The sequence below is a fragment of the Euleptes europaea genome, chromosome 11 (assembly GCF_029931775.1).
Source record: "Euleptes europaea isolate rEulEur1 chromosome 11, rEulEur1.hap1, whole genome shotgun sequence".
In the NCBI taxonomy this organism is placed as follows: Eukaryota; Metazoa; Chordata; class Lepidosauria; order Squamata; family Sphaerodactylidae; genus Euleptes; species Euleptes europaea.
Window position 1 is genome coordinate 67042676 of NC_079322.1, and position 14948 is coordinate 67057623.

General features: G+C 43.3%; 1 protein-coding gene across 2 annotated transcripts in view; it reads left to right on the forward strand.

Annotated features, from left to right (window-relative positions):
- Positions 1-1385: 1385 nt before the first annotated feature.
- LARP4B (La ribonucleoprotein 4B) overlaps positions 1386-14948 on the forward strand; it is a 74229-nt gene continuing 60666 nt past the window's right edge. For both annotated transcript variants that reach the window (XM_056857275.1, XM_056857277.1), the window contains exon 1: positions 1386-1420. The gene's annotated coding sequence lies outside the window, so the exon portion shown is untranslated. The remainder of the gene's footprint in view (positions 1421-14948) is intronic.

The window sequence follows — 14948 nt, forward strand, 5'->3', positions numbered from 1 at the left end:
AACTGTTAAAGACACTTCTTCGGAAGTCGGGTGATGGGTCACTGTTTTAAGGTGGGTGGAGGGGTGAGGGGGTATCTCTTTGGTTATGATATTTGTAACTACGAATGTATTAATTCACATATATAGATACTCTTTTGTATTTTTCTTATGTTAATTTTCTCTTTTTTAATATTATTTTTATTGTATTTGTTTTTCGTTGTTCTTTTTGCTTTGTGTGTTGTTATAAAAATGTTAATTTTTTCTTTTTATATTATTTTTATTGTATTTGTTTTTCGTTTTGTTTTTTTGCTTTATGTGTTGTTATAAATCGTTAATTTTCTCTTTTTATATTATTTTTATTATATTTGTTTTTCGCTTTTTTGTTTTTTTGCTGTATGTGTTGTTATAAAAATGTTAATTTTCTCTTTTTATATTATTTTTATTGTATTTGTTTTTCGGTTTGTTTTTTTGCTTTATGTGTTGTTATAAATAGTTAATTTTCTCTTTTTATATTATTTTTATTGTATTTGTTTTTCGTTTTGTTTTTTTGCTTTATGTGTTATGTTATAAAACTGTTAATTTTCTCTTTTTATATTATTTTTTATTGTATTTGGTTTTTTTTTTGCTTTATGTGTTATGTTATAAAAAGTAATAAAAATTATAAAAAAAATACATTGTGGGGGGGGATGTGGTTCTGTCCTCCCACCTTAGGTTCACACAGCCGCCTTCCCCCCCCCCCCTTTAAAGCCGTTCCTCCTACGGAAGCCGGCGAGAGGACTAGTAACGGCCGCGAGGGGCGTGCGCGAACCCCTCCCCCCTTTTCCTCTCCACCCCGCCCCCACCTCCCAAAGGCGGTGACGACACCCGGCGCCGCGCCGCCCGACGTCACGCCGCGCCCCGCGCGCTGGGCCCGACCGCCGGCCAATCAGGCGCCGCGGAGGTTGCCGGCCTCTGGCTCGCGCCTGGGCGAAACGGGAGGGGCGCGTGCGAGAGAGAGAGAGAGAGAGAGACAGAGAGAACGCGAGAGCGGCCGAGGGTCGGAAAAGATGGTTTCCAGCGAGGAGGCCAACCTCCAGGCGTAGGCCAATCGCTTCCGCCGGCGGAGGCGGGACTTCCCCCCGGAGCCGGAAGCGGGGCTCGTGGGTCTCCCTGCCGCTCTCTCGCCCTCTCATACGCGAGCGAACCCTTGCTGCTGCTCCTTGGCGTCGAGACGTTCCGGGGCCCGGACCGCCCGCCGCCGCCGCCGCCGCCTTCTCCTCCTCTCTCTCTCTCCCGCCTGGGCCCCGCCGCCGCGCCTTCCCCCCCTCCCCGCTCTCACCCCCCCTTCCTGGGACTCGGCAGCGGCGGCGGCGGAGGAGGAGGGGGAAGGAACGGAAGAGGGAAACGCCGAGGATCCCTGGACCGACCGCCCGGCGGGGCCTGACTGGCTGTGGGGTGACAGGTGAGTGAGGCCCGGGCCGCCGCCGCCGCTCCCGGCCTTTCCTTCCTCAACGCCCCGCCGCCGCCGCCGCCATCTTCTCACCCGAGGCCGCTCGTGGGGGCGGGGCTGGCGGCCCTGGCAGGCCGAAGGAGGGAAGTCTGGCCTACACTGCTGGGCGGGCGAGGCGGGCCTCCCTCTTCGCTCCTTAGTCACGCGTCGCTCCTCTCGCCCCGGACCGTGCACAAGGGGCGGGAGACCAGAGAGAGGGACGGCCTGAGGTCCGGCCCAAAAGGGGTCCCAGAGGCCGCTCTGGTGTCTCTCTCCCCCCCCCCCCCACCTCCCAGTCTCTGGCCTACACGCCCGCCTGGAGTTCAGGACTCGGTGTTTCTCTCCCCCCCCCCCTCCTCTCTTTCCCTTCCGGCCGTAGTCGACATCAGGTGCGACTGGGCTCTTGCCCTTTCCTACTACTGCAGACAGGCTAACACCGCTACCCAAAGCTCCTACCCTACCAGAAAATATTCTTGTTAGTCTTTAAAGTGCGACTGGGCTCTTGCCCTTTCCTACTACTGCAGACAGGCTAACACCGCTGCCCAAAGCTCATACCCTACCAGAAAATATTCTTGTTAGTCTTTAAGGTGCGACTGGGCTCTTGCCCTTTCCTACTACTGCAGACAGGCTAACACCGCTGCCCAAAGCTCATACCCTACCAGAAAATATTCTTGTTAGTCTTTAAGGTGCGCCTGGGCTCTTGCCCTTTCCTACTACTGCAGACAGGCTAACACCACTACCCAAAGCTCACACCCTACCAGAAAATATTCTTGTTAGTCTTTAAGCTGCTACTGGACTCTTGCCCTTTACTACTGCAGACAGACTAACACGGCTACCCAAAGCTCATACCCTACCAGAAAATATTCTTGTTCGTCTTTAAGGTGCTACTGGACTCTTGCCCTTTTCTACTACTGCAGACAGAATAACAAGGCTACCCACTGTGAATTATCTTCATGTATTGTGTACAAACTGTAAAAAAAAAAAAGGCAGTTGCTGTTGTTCCCAGATCACTTCTACATAGTGTGCTTTTTGTATGTAAAACGTAGTGCTGTTTGCTGTAGCGCAATTGTTGCAACATTCCAGTGATTCCTATGTTGGCTGAAGCCCCTTATGCTTACTCTTTGAGCCGGTTTTAGAGTTTTGCAGTGTCAGTTTCAAAAGTAAAACCAAGCAAAAAAAAAAAAAAAAAAGCAAAGGAGTTGGTTATCTGTGTCATACTGGCCGGCTGAAATAAAAGGATGTTTGTCAGCCCTGTGCTGGGGGATGAATCAGATCATGTGCTCCTGTGTTTGGTACTCACTCTAACTTGAATAATTAGTTGAAATGAGAGGGTTTGTGAAGCTCTGTGAGCTTATGACACTCTGTACTTACCTGTTCCTGTCCATTTTCACCACTGTGGAGGCATACCGTGCAACTTCTGAGAGGATGCCATCATTTAGTGTGTCACTTTTGTAAACTTAAGAACCTAAGAAAAGGCTCTGCTGGATCATCCTTCGAGTCCAGCAGTCTGTTCACACAGTGGCCAACCAGGTGCCTCTAGGAAGCCCACAGACTTGTCATTCAGATGGTTTTCATTTGACTACTCTTACCACTTCAGCTTTAGTCATCACCAAAGGAAGACTGCTTTGTCAAATCTTACTAAATTGCCATCTTTCTTTATTTAGTATGTTAGAAGCCTTCTGTTTTAACCTTGTCTGCTTCCCCACCCTCACTAGTCAAATGTCATATCAACAGGTTATTTCTTTGAAGATGTTGGGAGCTGTAGCTTATACATATGCATTGTTTAATACACATGGAACAGTAGCTTTCAGGTATGGGAGACAGCACTAGATGTTTCCAACAGAGAGCATGGTGGTGAATTTTGTGCTATAGCATGGCATAGATCTCTCTTCTGTTTTTAACGTAATATCATGTAATACCAATTTCTGTGTAAATGTTTCTTTGAAGCTAAAGAGGACTACTACTAATGCTTAATCATCAACCAAAATCAAAATAATATAGAGGCACATGACAATATAAACGTTGAGTTTTGAGCTAGTAAGAAGTACAAAGAAGTTACAAACTTTTCTGGTTAGTTCCTCCCATATGTGGCAGGTGCCAGACAATTTACTATAATGTGGACTGGGTAGTTTAAGGGGAAATCAACCATGTAGCACTTTGGATTTGTCTCAGTAATATCTGCCTACACTTGCAAATCTGTGGATTGAAATACTTGTTTCGTCCAAGTGATTTGTTTTGGCAGTCCTAGATACATTCTTGCCAATTTCAGTGGTGTTTCATGTGGGAGGTATATTAATACTGATTCATCCATACCTGTGTTTTCTCTTTTGGTTCAGCACCCAGCGTTTAAAGGAACCTAGTGGCATGGTATTATGAGTGTCGTTTTTATTACCTTGGGGGAGGGGGAGGACATCTTAGTTTTCTCCATGCTGGGAAAACTAATTAGTCCTCCATCAAGCATTATTAATATCTTCAGTTATCTTTTGTTGTAAATGTCTCGTTTAATCAGAAGAGTACAGAGTAAAGTTATACTGGGGTTTTCAAATTAGGATTAAGGCAGAACATTAAAACTATATGAGTGTGATAATGAGAGGCGTTGTCATACAGAAGGTAGAGCCTTGGGCTCAGATGTGAGACACTTGTCTTTGTGACCTGTCACTACTATGAGCACTTTAGCATCTTATGCAAAATGGAAACAACAGTGCCTTCAACCACCCTGTGGAGCAAGTCAAAGATTGTCAAGTACTTACAGTACTTTACTTTACACTATAGTATTTACAAGCATTCATTGTAAGTACTGGTCGTAACAGAAAATGTCCAATTGCATTTCTAGTTTTTCACTTGCTTTTCCAAAGTCCCGGGTAAACATGAGATTATATCAGCTGACATGGAATGGCAGCCTTGAAGTATACAGTGCGATTGTCTGTTAGACCTGGTGCAAATGGCCACGGCGTATCCTAGAATTAGAATACAATTGTTGGTGTGGTGGAGAAACTGAGCTTATATTTTTCACGTTAAATAGAAACTAAAATTATTCTATACATGCAAACCAGCTGGACAATTTATTACATTTGCACTCCTGCCTCCTTGAAAATCTCTGGTGCCTGTTTAAAATTTTGATCAAAGAAGTGGTTTTCACTGCCGCCTTGTCAATAGTTAATTTTCTTGAGGGATTACCAGTGCTAGACAACAGGAGAGGCATGTCTTGAGACATATATTACTTAGGCTATTCTTAGTGGTTAAGTTGAAGGGAGTGGACTAATAATGTTCATTCACCTTTTTTCTCAAAATGGATAAAAAGGCTCATGACTGATGGCTTCCCCCCGCCCCTGTCTTTGGAGTACTTGTGTTCAGCTTAAATCTTGTGGTAGGACAGAGTACTGTTAAAAGTGGCTTGTTGGACTTGGATGCATAAACTACTGAACAAACGGTTTAAGAGTCCTAAGAAGGCATGTCAGTGAATAACCAGCTCCAGTGCTGCTGCATCATTAATTGCTTCTAGTGCAGAGCTGGCAAATGAGAGTTCTTTGCCTGATTTTTCTTCTTTCTTGTCTTGATGTAGCTGGATAATTACTCTACTTTTTTCAACCTAAGAGTTAACTTCCACTGCTAGGCCGTTTCTATATATTTACATTAAAGGGTCCTTGAATAGCAGTTCTAACCATCCAGGAGCCGTGCTGACTAAGGCAGCTAAGGGTATTGTTTGTCTCAGCTCCATAAAAGTGGGAGAATACAGTGATAAACAAATGGAATACAGAGAAACTGGTGTTGTTTCACTGGGAACTTAGAAAGGCAAAAGTCTGTAGGGAAGCCAAGTGATGTCTACAGGCTTTTCTACCCCTTAGCTCTGGCAAAATACATTGTGAAGTTAATACGCAAACTTGAATAAACAGCATTATGTGATGGTTCTTGTAGGTTATCCGGGCTGTGTAACCGTGGTCTTGGAATTTTCTTTCCTGACGTTTCGCCAGCAACTGTGGCAGGCATCTTCAGAGTAGTAACACTGAAGGACACTGTCCTTCAGTGTTACTACTCTGAAGATGCCTGCCACAGTTGCTGGCGAAACGTCAGGAAAGAAAATTCCAAGACCACGGTTACACAGCCCGGATAACCTACAAGAACCAATGAACTCTGACCGTGAAAGCCTTCGACAGCATTATGTGAATTTAAAACTTTGGCTGGGATCCAGAAAGCTGAGGTTCATGCAGACAGCTTGTCCTAACGCAGTGGAATTTTTTACTTTGAACAGCTGACCCCCCCCCCTTCCCCATGGCATTTTTACAAATGTATTTTGAAACTTCAGTTTCAGCAGCAGTTTGCTGGGCAACATGAAAGGTCAGAGGTTTGAGGAAAAGCAAATCTAGAGTTCCCTTGGACTCATGAAACTAGCTCGTTGGATCTTCGATACCTTTGGTAGTGGTTTTGTTGTGGCTTCCCCCCCCCCCTTGTCAATTGCTTTGTATACATGCAAGAAATTACTACTTGATGCATGCAGCTGTCTTGGCATTTTGAGGTGGAACTCAGAAGCACTAAACAGGAAAGGAAGGCTGGTGATCTCCTGTCCTATAAAGCACTTACAGGCTGGCTAAGCACACATGACTTGTGCAGGCCTAAAATGACAGGCAAGCCATGGTATTTCAGGAAGCATGGTGACGTTCTCCTTCATTATGTGAGACATGTATGCGAAGCAAGAAAAGTCATTAAGAGTAGTGAGGTAATAAGCCAGAAATACTTGATGGAGGAAGATGACTGGAAGTATCAGGAATGTGTGTTTGAGAGAGGACCTAGGTGTTGCCCCAATGAAAGCTTTGTTTAGGTCTTAACAGAATGAACAAGTCAGTTGAGTGACACATGGAAATAATGTCTCCCAAGCTGAGATATTTCTGGAAGAAGGCTTTCTACAGTGATAACAGCTCGCATGCTAAATTTTAAATATCAGTCTGTTCTACCAGTTATTATTTACTACCCTTATTCTAGGTAGTTAAACATAAGCTAGGAGTTTTGTCTTGCCATTATGTACCTTAATGTCTCTTGTATATTCAAGCATCAGCTCCAATCTGTAACTTGGGATATGTGAATTTACAGGAAGTTCTGTCACTCATGGTTTAAGGAATAACCAGGCTGGCAATTTTCCAAGAACAGTCATCGAGGATACAGCGCTTGTAATGCCATCTTAAATACCTTTTCCTTCTGTAAACCCAGCAAGTATTTGCATGTGGAAAATTTATGAACAGTACTTTAGAAATAATACAGCTCTGTTTTTAAGAAACTCAGATGGTGTAGTATAGCTTTGGGTACCTCAAACAAACTGAAGCAGATAACATTTGAAGAGTTTCTCTTGTATTAAGCTTCTCTTGTAACATTGAACACATATCTGAGTTCATGCACTCATCCTGGTTTTGGTTCATTCAAATGTTCAGTAATCATCAAATCTGTTCAATACTTGAAATCAAAGAGTTGGTACAAGACATTCACTTTAGCATGATGTGCCATTTCAAAATTCTGCATGGGTTTTCTAGTATCTGCGTCTTGTGCTAAACTTCTGTACAAAGAAACTTTGAGAAAAGCTATACCAAGAAATAGAAGCATGTCATATTGCTACTAACATAAGTTATGTTTTCTGTGACTTAACACTGATCATCTGTCTATGAGCTACTAGTATTTCTGATGTCTGCAGCTAAAATTCTCTGGTGCATATAATTCTCAGTAGGCACCTGTGAAACATTTCTGTGACCCATGACTTGTGCAGTTGTATCATCCTGCTGCTCTCCAGCTTCCTTTTTGTAGTTTTCTTTTCAAATAGAGCAGTGAAGCAACGCTTTCAGGTAGTGCAGAGTGAATTCCAGGGACCAACACTTACACAATGTGTAACGAGGAACAGCTGTTTAATTGTTAGCAACTCTGTTTAAAGCCTGACTCTGGCTGCTTGCGTGTTAAGTTTCTGGCTCTCTGACATAAACGCCTACCTGGAGATCACTGATAAAATATTCTAATGAATCACCCATGTATTGAGTCTTTTCTCTTAACATTTTCTCTCTCCAGCACTAATTTAAGTGAAATGTGAGGTTCTAGGAATTCCAGATCCTGTCACTCCAGATCCTTAATGACTAGCTGAAGTTTAATTCAAAGGATTCATTGCTTCATAAGCTGAATGTGGTTGCCACCCATGTGTCCCACACAGCCCATGTTTAATTTCAGTGAAGTTAATAAAACAGGATTGTCCTTGGTAACAAAATACACAGACTACAGAACTTCCCAGGTACTACTTTAGTCAGAGGTCCAAAAACATGGCTAGTAGTGCCATGTGGTCAAGTTAGGTAATTCCTGATAAATAAGAGACAGCATCTTTTTATAAAGAGTGCTTGTGGTATGTGGGTATAAGCTGGCATGCAGGAAGTCCAGGTCAAACTCTGCTCGGCCATGAACTTTATTTGGCCTTGTGCAATTCAAGTTTCACAGTCTAACGAATCTTGCAGGGTTTCTCTGAAACTAAAGCAAATACTTGTTTTGTACTTGGAAGGGAAACTAATTTTCATGTGCCACTGCAAATAGTCAATCTCACTATTTCCTTCTTGGGGAATAATTTTTAAGTAGTTTCTAGTACAGCAGTTTAAAGTTCAGTGCACAAGCATCAATCTTTGTCACAGAATAATGTGGCTTCAATTAAAAAAACACATTGTATCTGAACCTCTAGTTTAATGCTTAGTAACTTAAACTACCATTTAGCAAGTGGTAGCTCACGTGTAACCATTTGGGCAATCTTTATCAACTTGCCGTAGGACAGTGAGAATTCTGCTGCACAGAGGTTGAAGCTTATAGTTCAGTAATCACTTATTACCCTCCGTTTCTGAGACCATTGAGTACTTCTCTTTTTCAGGAGAATCATGGCAAAATAAAATGTCCAGTCTCTTTGTATTGCCACACGCTTACACTGTTCCTTAACTTGAAAAAAAATCCTTGTGTCATATCCCCTTTTCAAACCTCAGTAAGGCTACAATATTGGAGGATCCCATGGCTAATTGAAACTTCTGCTATGATGGACCGTTAGATTCATTGTACACCTCCATAGCTAACCAAGGAAACCTTAACTTGGCATATGTATAGCAAAAAAGTTCAAAGTACCGTTTATACCCGTGTATAAGCCGACCCGCGTATAAGCCAAGGTGCCTAATTTCTCCCCAAAAATGGGGAAAAATTAGGTACCCGCGTATAAGCCGAGGGTCGGCTTATAACCCCTCCCCCCCGCAGGTTTACCTGGGCTCCCGGCAGCAAGCGGCACGGGCCTGGCGGCGGCACGGCCCAGCGAGGGCCGGGGCAGCCTCCCTGCAGCTGCAGAAGGCCGCCCCAGCCCGCCCTCGGCCGCGAGAAGCGGCGGCGCAGCCGGGCGAGGGCCGGGGCAGCAGCCCTGCAGCCGCCCCAGGCCGCTCTTGGCCGCGAGAAGCGGCGGTGCGGCCGGGCGAGGGCCGGGGCAGACGCCCCAGGCCGCTCTCGGCCGCGAGAAGCAGCGGTGCGGCCGGGCGAGGGCCGGGGCAGCCGCCCTGCAGCTGCAGGAGGCAGCCCCAGGCCGCTCTTGGCAGCAGGAAGCGGCGTGGGCCCGGCAGCGGCAGCAGTAAGTTCCCTCCTACCCCCTCCCCTACCCTACCGTATTGACCCGCGTATAAGCCGAGTTCGGCTTTTTCAGCCCTTTTTTGGGGCTGAAAAACTCGGCTTATACGCGAGTATATACGGTAGACAATACCATTGTAATTCTAGATGCCCTGTAAAATTTCTGTACTATGAATTAATATAATGTAACTTTTTAATTCTGCACCAAGTTCTTACAAAATACTGCTTGCATAGAGTTGTCAAGTGTTCAAAGTTCTTTACATACATTCTCATGTTATAATCAAAAATGGGAAGCAACATTGCTCCACACTAAACGTCAGTGAATTACTAGAGAACTTTCTGAATGCTTAGCAAAGTTATTGAGACATAGGGGCAGTGCGGATGTTTCTTGCTCCACACCAGTCAAAGTAAAGAGAACAAAAGGCTTATGACCTGAATTCTTACTGTTTCTCATTGGACACAATATCACTAGCCAGGATTGTCAAATTGATGGGTCTTGTACCAGACACAGGACACCATATGTAGATTCCGCCCATGATGTGTGAATAAATAGCTATTGACAGGTCATCACAGGTAACTGGAACAGCCCACGTATGATCAGGATATGGTGACATCCCAGGTCCTCTGAGTTGCAGCATGTGCCCTGTTTAAGAATGTAGCTCTTAAACAATTTACTGCTCAGTTTGGTGCTGACTGGATGCTTTTCAGCTACCAAGCCAGTACTTTAATTGTAGAAGCCTGTTGTTTTGTTTTGGAAAGAGTTCTGCTCTTTGTAGGCTTCTTGTGCTCATCAAGACTCAGAAGACTGACAGTTCAGTCAGCACTTTGTGGTGTACGCTTTTATAAGAGGTTCGCATATCCTTCGACTTACCTTTTCCTTGCTCTGAGACAGTGTTGGGAAAAGAAACAAATTGAGCTTCATCTTGCTGTTTGTATTCGCTGCAGGGAGAGAAAGTGCTCTGAAAACTTCTCACGTGGACATGTTCACACAGTGGCCAACCAGGTGCTTCTACGAAGCCCACAAGCAAGACGACCACAGCAGCATTATCCTGCCTGTGTTCCACAGAGGAGCATGTCTAATATAATAGGCATGCTCCTCTGATACTGGGGTCTTTGTAATGGAATGGATGGACATTTTTATTCTAGAACAAAATGCCTAGGATAAGGCAACTTAAAGGATAAACTAAAATGCTGCTTCTCGTTTTATTTGTTTGACATAATCTTTCTGAAAGGAATGGATACATTGCAGTTCTGTGATATGATTTGTAGTGGAGGCCTTGAAAGCACCTGGCCTCTTTTTTCCTGGATGTTTTCCCCTTCACCTCCCTTTCTGAGAACTTCAGCAAGCAGGGAAGATTAGCTCCTAACTAACAGATTTTTCAGAAATGTGGGGCATGTGTGAAAAAGAAAGCAGCAAAGTAGCCGAGAAGGAAGATCCATATGCACTTGTATGAAGAGCAGGTACTGTTCTTTTTCTGTGAGGAGCTGGCAGTCGGTGCGTTTGGGGTAATGCTGAAATAAGGCCATTTGCAGGAGCATATGGCAGTGAACAATGGGGCTAGTCTGTCCAGTTAATGAGATGACGGTCCTTGACACTTTTAAATGTGGTTGGGGCCTGGCTGTGGTACAGAAAAAGCTTTCAGTTGCTGGCGGAGGGTCTCTCTTACAGGGGACAAGGACATGCTTCCCTTCTAATACTGCTTGATTTATTGGCAGCCTTTGACATGGTTGGCCATTCAATATTGTTAGTGTTTGGAAAATGTTGCTGTTATCAAGGAAAGTGCTGAAATGGTTTTATTTTAATCTAATCACCTTCTGATTCAGCCTCTTGAGATCTGTGTTGTGGGGTTCTGCTGGGTTTTGAGTTAGCATTTATGTGAAAGCCGTTCCTGAGATCATGTGTAAATTTGGAGTTGGATATCATCAATATCCTGATGACACCAGCTATACAGCTCTTTGCATAAGCCTCTAGAAGTGGCTGTTCTTGGGCAAGTGGCTTGAGGGTAAATAAACTGAAGCTGAATCCAGACAAGAGGGAGTTGGTGCTGGCTGGAAATGCTGATGCCTTAAACAAGTGTATTGCATTACTTATTCTTGATGGGGTTCAGTTTGCCCTATCCGCTTCAGTTAGTAGAAGACTTGGTTTTTATATGCCGACTTTCTCTACCACTTAAGGAGGAATCAAACTGGCTTACAATCACCTTCCCTTCCTCTTCCCACAACAAACACCTTTTTGAGGTAGATGGGGCAGAGAGTTTGGAGACAACTGTGACTAGCCCAAGGTCACCCAGCAGGCTTCATGTGGAGGAGTGGGGAAACCAACCCGGTTCGCCAGATTAGCCTCCGCCGCTCATGTGGAGGAGTGGGGAATCAAGCTTGGTTCTCTAAATTAGAGTCCACCACTCCAAACCACACTCTTAACCACTGCACCACACTGGCTCTAGGACTTTGAAGGTTCTGTTAGATCCAGCCTACCTGTTGGAAAAATCAGTGGGGCAGGTTAGAGTACATTTTTCCCAGTTTAATTCAGCATGCGAACGGGTTCCATTTCTTAACTCCGCAGAACTGGCCATGCTGATCCATGTGACGGCAACCCTGAGGCTAGACTATTGTAGCAGGCTATACATGGGGCTTCCCTTGAAAAAAGTCTGGAAACTGAGTTCTACAGAATGAAGCATCTTGTTGGTTACCTGGAGCTAGCTGCTATATACTTAAGATCACTACATTGGCTTCATGTTTTCAGTTTCTGTTCAGTGTTCAGCTTCTGTTCAGTGTACAGGTTCTCATAGAACTTGTGTACTTCAGGATTGTCTCTTCCAGCATGTACCAATGTGGCCACTACTTTTATCACCAGAACGGAACAAAATGCAACCAAAAAAACTTGCACTGTGATCGCATTTGTGCTTTACATTTAACTTGGAAGTAGATTCCATCAGGGCTGTAGCCTAAAGTTTTCTTTCTTGAATTCAGCAACTGGAATATCAGGCTTGGCTTACATGCTCATTGTGAGCCATGAAAAGAAACTGTGTGCTAAGCAGAATGGAGAGAATGGGCGGGGTGGGCAAGGGAAAATTCACAATTATGGAGTCCAAGTGGAGCTGTATCGTTAAATGGGTTGCAGGACACTTTCTGGTTTGCTCAGTGTGGATTGATTTAAATCAAGGGTTTTAAAACGGGCATTTAAAAATCATGATTGAAATCACCAAGGGGGGAAAAATATAGATACTTCACAAATAATATTTGCTCATTTGCTGTTATAACATATGGATGTACTTGAATAGCTTTCATACAAGTTCTGTGATTTCTTAAACTTTAATATTTTTACCGTTTCAGAATTAACATAGAAGTTTGTCTTTTTAAGATTACAGTGCCCATCCCCTAATGTAAGGTCTCTCATGACATGCAGCTATGGCTGGTTTTTGTAACAGCTTCTGGTTGGAATCATCCCTGGAAAGTCCTTTCCTTTTCCTGTGTTACTTTCTGTTTTAGCCTGCCTCTTTTCCTTTTGTTTTAGAGCTGCCCTCCCCTATACCTTCCCACAAAAGTAAATAATTGCAACCAGACTCGAGGGGCAGCCAGCAGTAGTTACTGCTCAGAGTATTGTTCTCTGTTAGGGGTGGTTTAGTAGGAAGTAATAAATATTTATAATTAGAATACTGAGCCGATTGCAGAAATTACATCATTCCTAAGTATAAAACAGGAGTAAAATGTCACCTAAATGGATTAGTGGATGGCACCTGAAGTGTCTTCCCTAAAGTACATGAGCTGTTGTGCTGCACGGATTGAAGATTTTTTTTCTGTGCAGCTTTTTTTCTTTAAAAAGGAAAACAGCCTTTTATAAAAGGGTATGAAATTCATGTTTATGAGATCATAGGTTGGATTCTAGGAGCTTTCTGCTCATAGCTCCAGGCTTTTCTGTATTGTCTCCTTTCCACAGCCTCCTGTGATTGTAGAAAGCTCTCTGAAAGTTGTAAACGAAATATACAGGCAGTGTGTTGGGGAGTGTTGTAGTAAGAGGGAGAGTTGTGCAAAATTGCTTGCTTCTTTCATGAGTAGAAAGCTTATGTTTCACCCCTATAAATTTGTGTTAAGTTTTCATTTTAAACTGTTATTTTTAAGAGGCCATAGCTGAAACATAAATAAAATTTTCCATCTAGTTTAGAGTAAAAATAAAAAATAGTTTGTAACGCCAAATTTTAATCTGCTCTTGCCTTCTGGAGTTAAACAAATTCAAAGAGAGCGGTGTGTGGGGTGAAAACTTAAACCCAAATAAAATTATGTTCTATTCTTGCTGTATAAGGAACTAGAGATCACTTACAGGCCCATCCTAAACCCAGTTCATGTATTTATTTATTGCGTTTATATCCCATTCTCATTCCAGGCAAGCTGGGCTCAGAGCTGGTCACATCATAATAATAAAACATCAATTAAAACATACTTTAAAATTCCAAACTACATTTAACAATAAAACAAAGTGGTGTGCATCCTATGTTTGCTTAGCAGAGGAAGTATGATATAAAAGAATAACTCTCCAAAGTGTAGGGAGCGTAGCAGTTATACTAACACCCACCAATCATGGCAGAATATCTGTAATACTTTGCTGTCAAACCTAAGTTTTAGTGATTAAACAGCACAGAATGCATCCTTTATAACTTAGCTGGTAAAATTGTACTATTTGTCATATTTATGAAATGTAAAGGTACAAATATCTTTATTTTCTATAAGAAAAATTGCAAGTAAACACAGTACTAGAGAAAGAGTTGCAAACTGCTGCATCCTATGAAAGGACATGTGTCTCTAGTTTGGGCTATATGAGAGGTAGGAAAAACTAAAAGTTGAAAGAAGAAAACCAGTTCTTTACTAAACAGAAGAAAGTGTATTATTTGAACAGAAAGTTTCTCAGAGTCACAAAAGGTAGGGCTGCCAGCATGTTTGGATATTACGCTTAACTTTATAACACTGAGAACACTTTTTTAAAACCTTGAGTATTATATGTCTATAGTATAAGAGGTTGTTTTCAGTGTTCTTTCATGCTACACATCTTGAATATTAAAAACATTGCTTTGAGAAGCATTTTACTCATTCTAAAAGACAATGCTGCTTAGGATGGTTAAATTTGAGTCCAGTAGCACCTTAGAGACCACGATTTTGAGGGTATAAGCTTTTGAGAGTCGAATCTCCCTTCGTCAGGTAACTGATGGAGGGAGTTTTGACTCTCGTAAGATTATACCTCCAAAATCCTGTTGGTCTCTAAGGTGCTACTGGACTCGAACCTAACTGTTCTACTGCAGACCAACATGGCTGCCCTCCGAAATTTGTTTCATGGGAGTTTCTTTTCAGCCTTCAAGTTTCCCAGTTGTTCCATTGGAAAAATTGGGAGGGAAGGCCTGGGGGAGGCTTTTTCCAAAAAAACAATTTCATTGGCGGGGACCTCACACCTCTAGGGGAAGGTGCTATGGAGCACCAGCCTTTTGCTGATCAAAAAGAATGGAGATATTGTGGGAGCAGTAAAGGCACACAGAACTGCACACTTACGGGATGCTCTTCTGTCACAGCTTAACTTCCATCTAGACATTAGGAAGAATTTTCTAATGGTTACAGCGGTTCCTCAGTGGAACAGGCTTCCTTGGGAGGAGGTAAGCTCTCCTTCCCTGGAGGTTTTTAAGAAGAGGTTAGGTGGCCATCTGTCAGCAATGCTGATTCTATGACCTTAGGCAATCATGAGAGGGAGGGCACCTTGGCCATCTTCGGGCATGGAGTATGGGTCACTGGGGGTGTGGGGGGGAGGTAGTTTGGAATTTCCTTCATTGTGCAGGGGGTTGGACTAGATTACCCTGGTGGTCCCTTCCAGCTCTATGATTCTATAACTGCAGAAAGGCACCCTTGTAGAAAAATT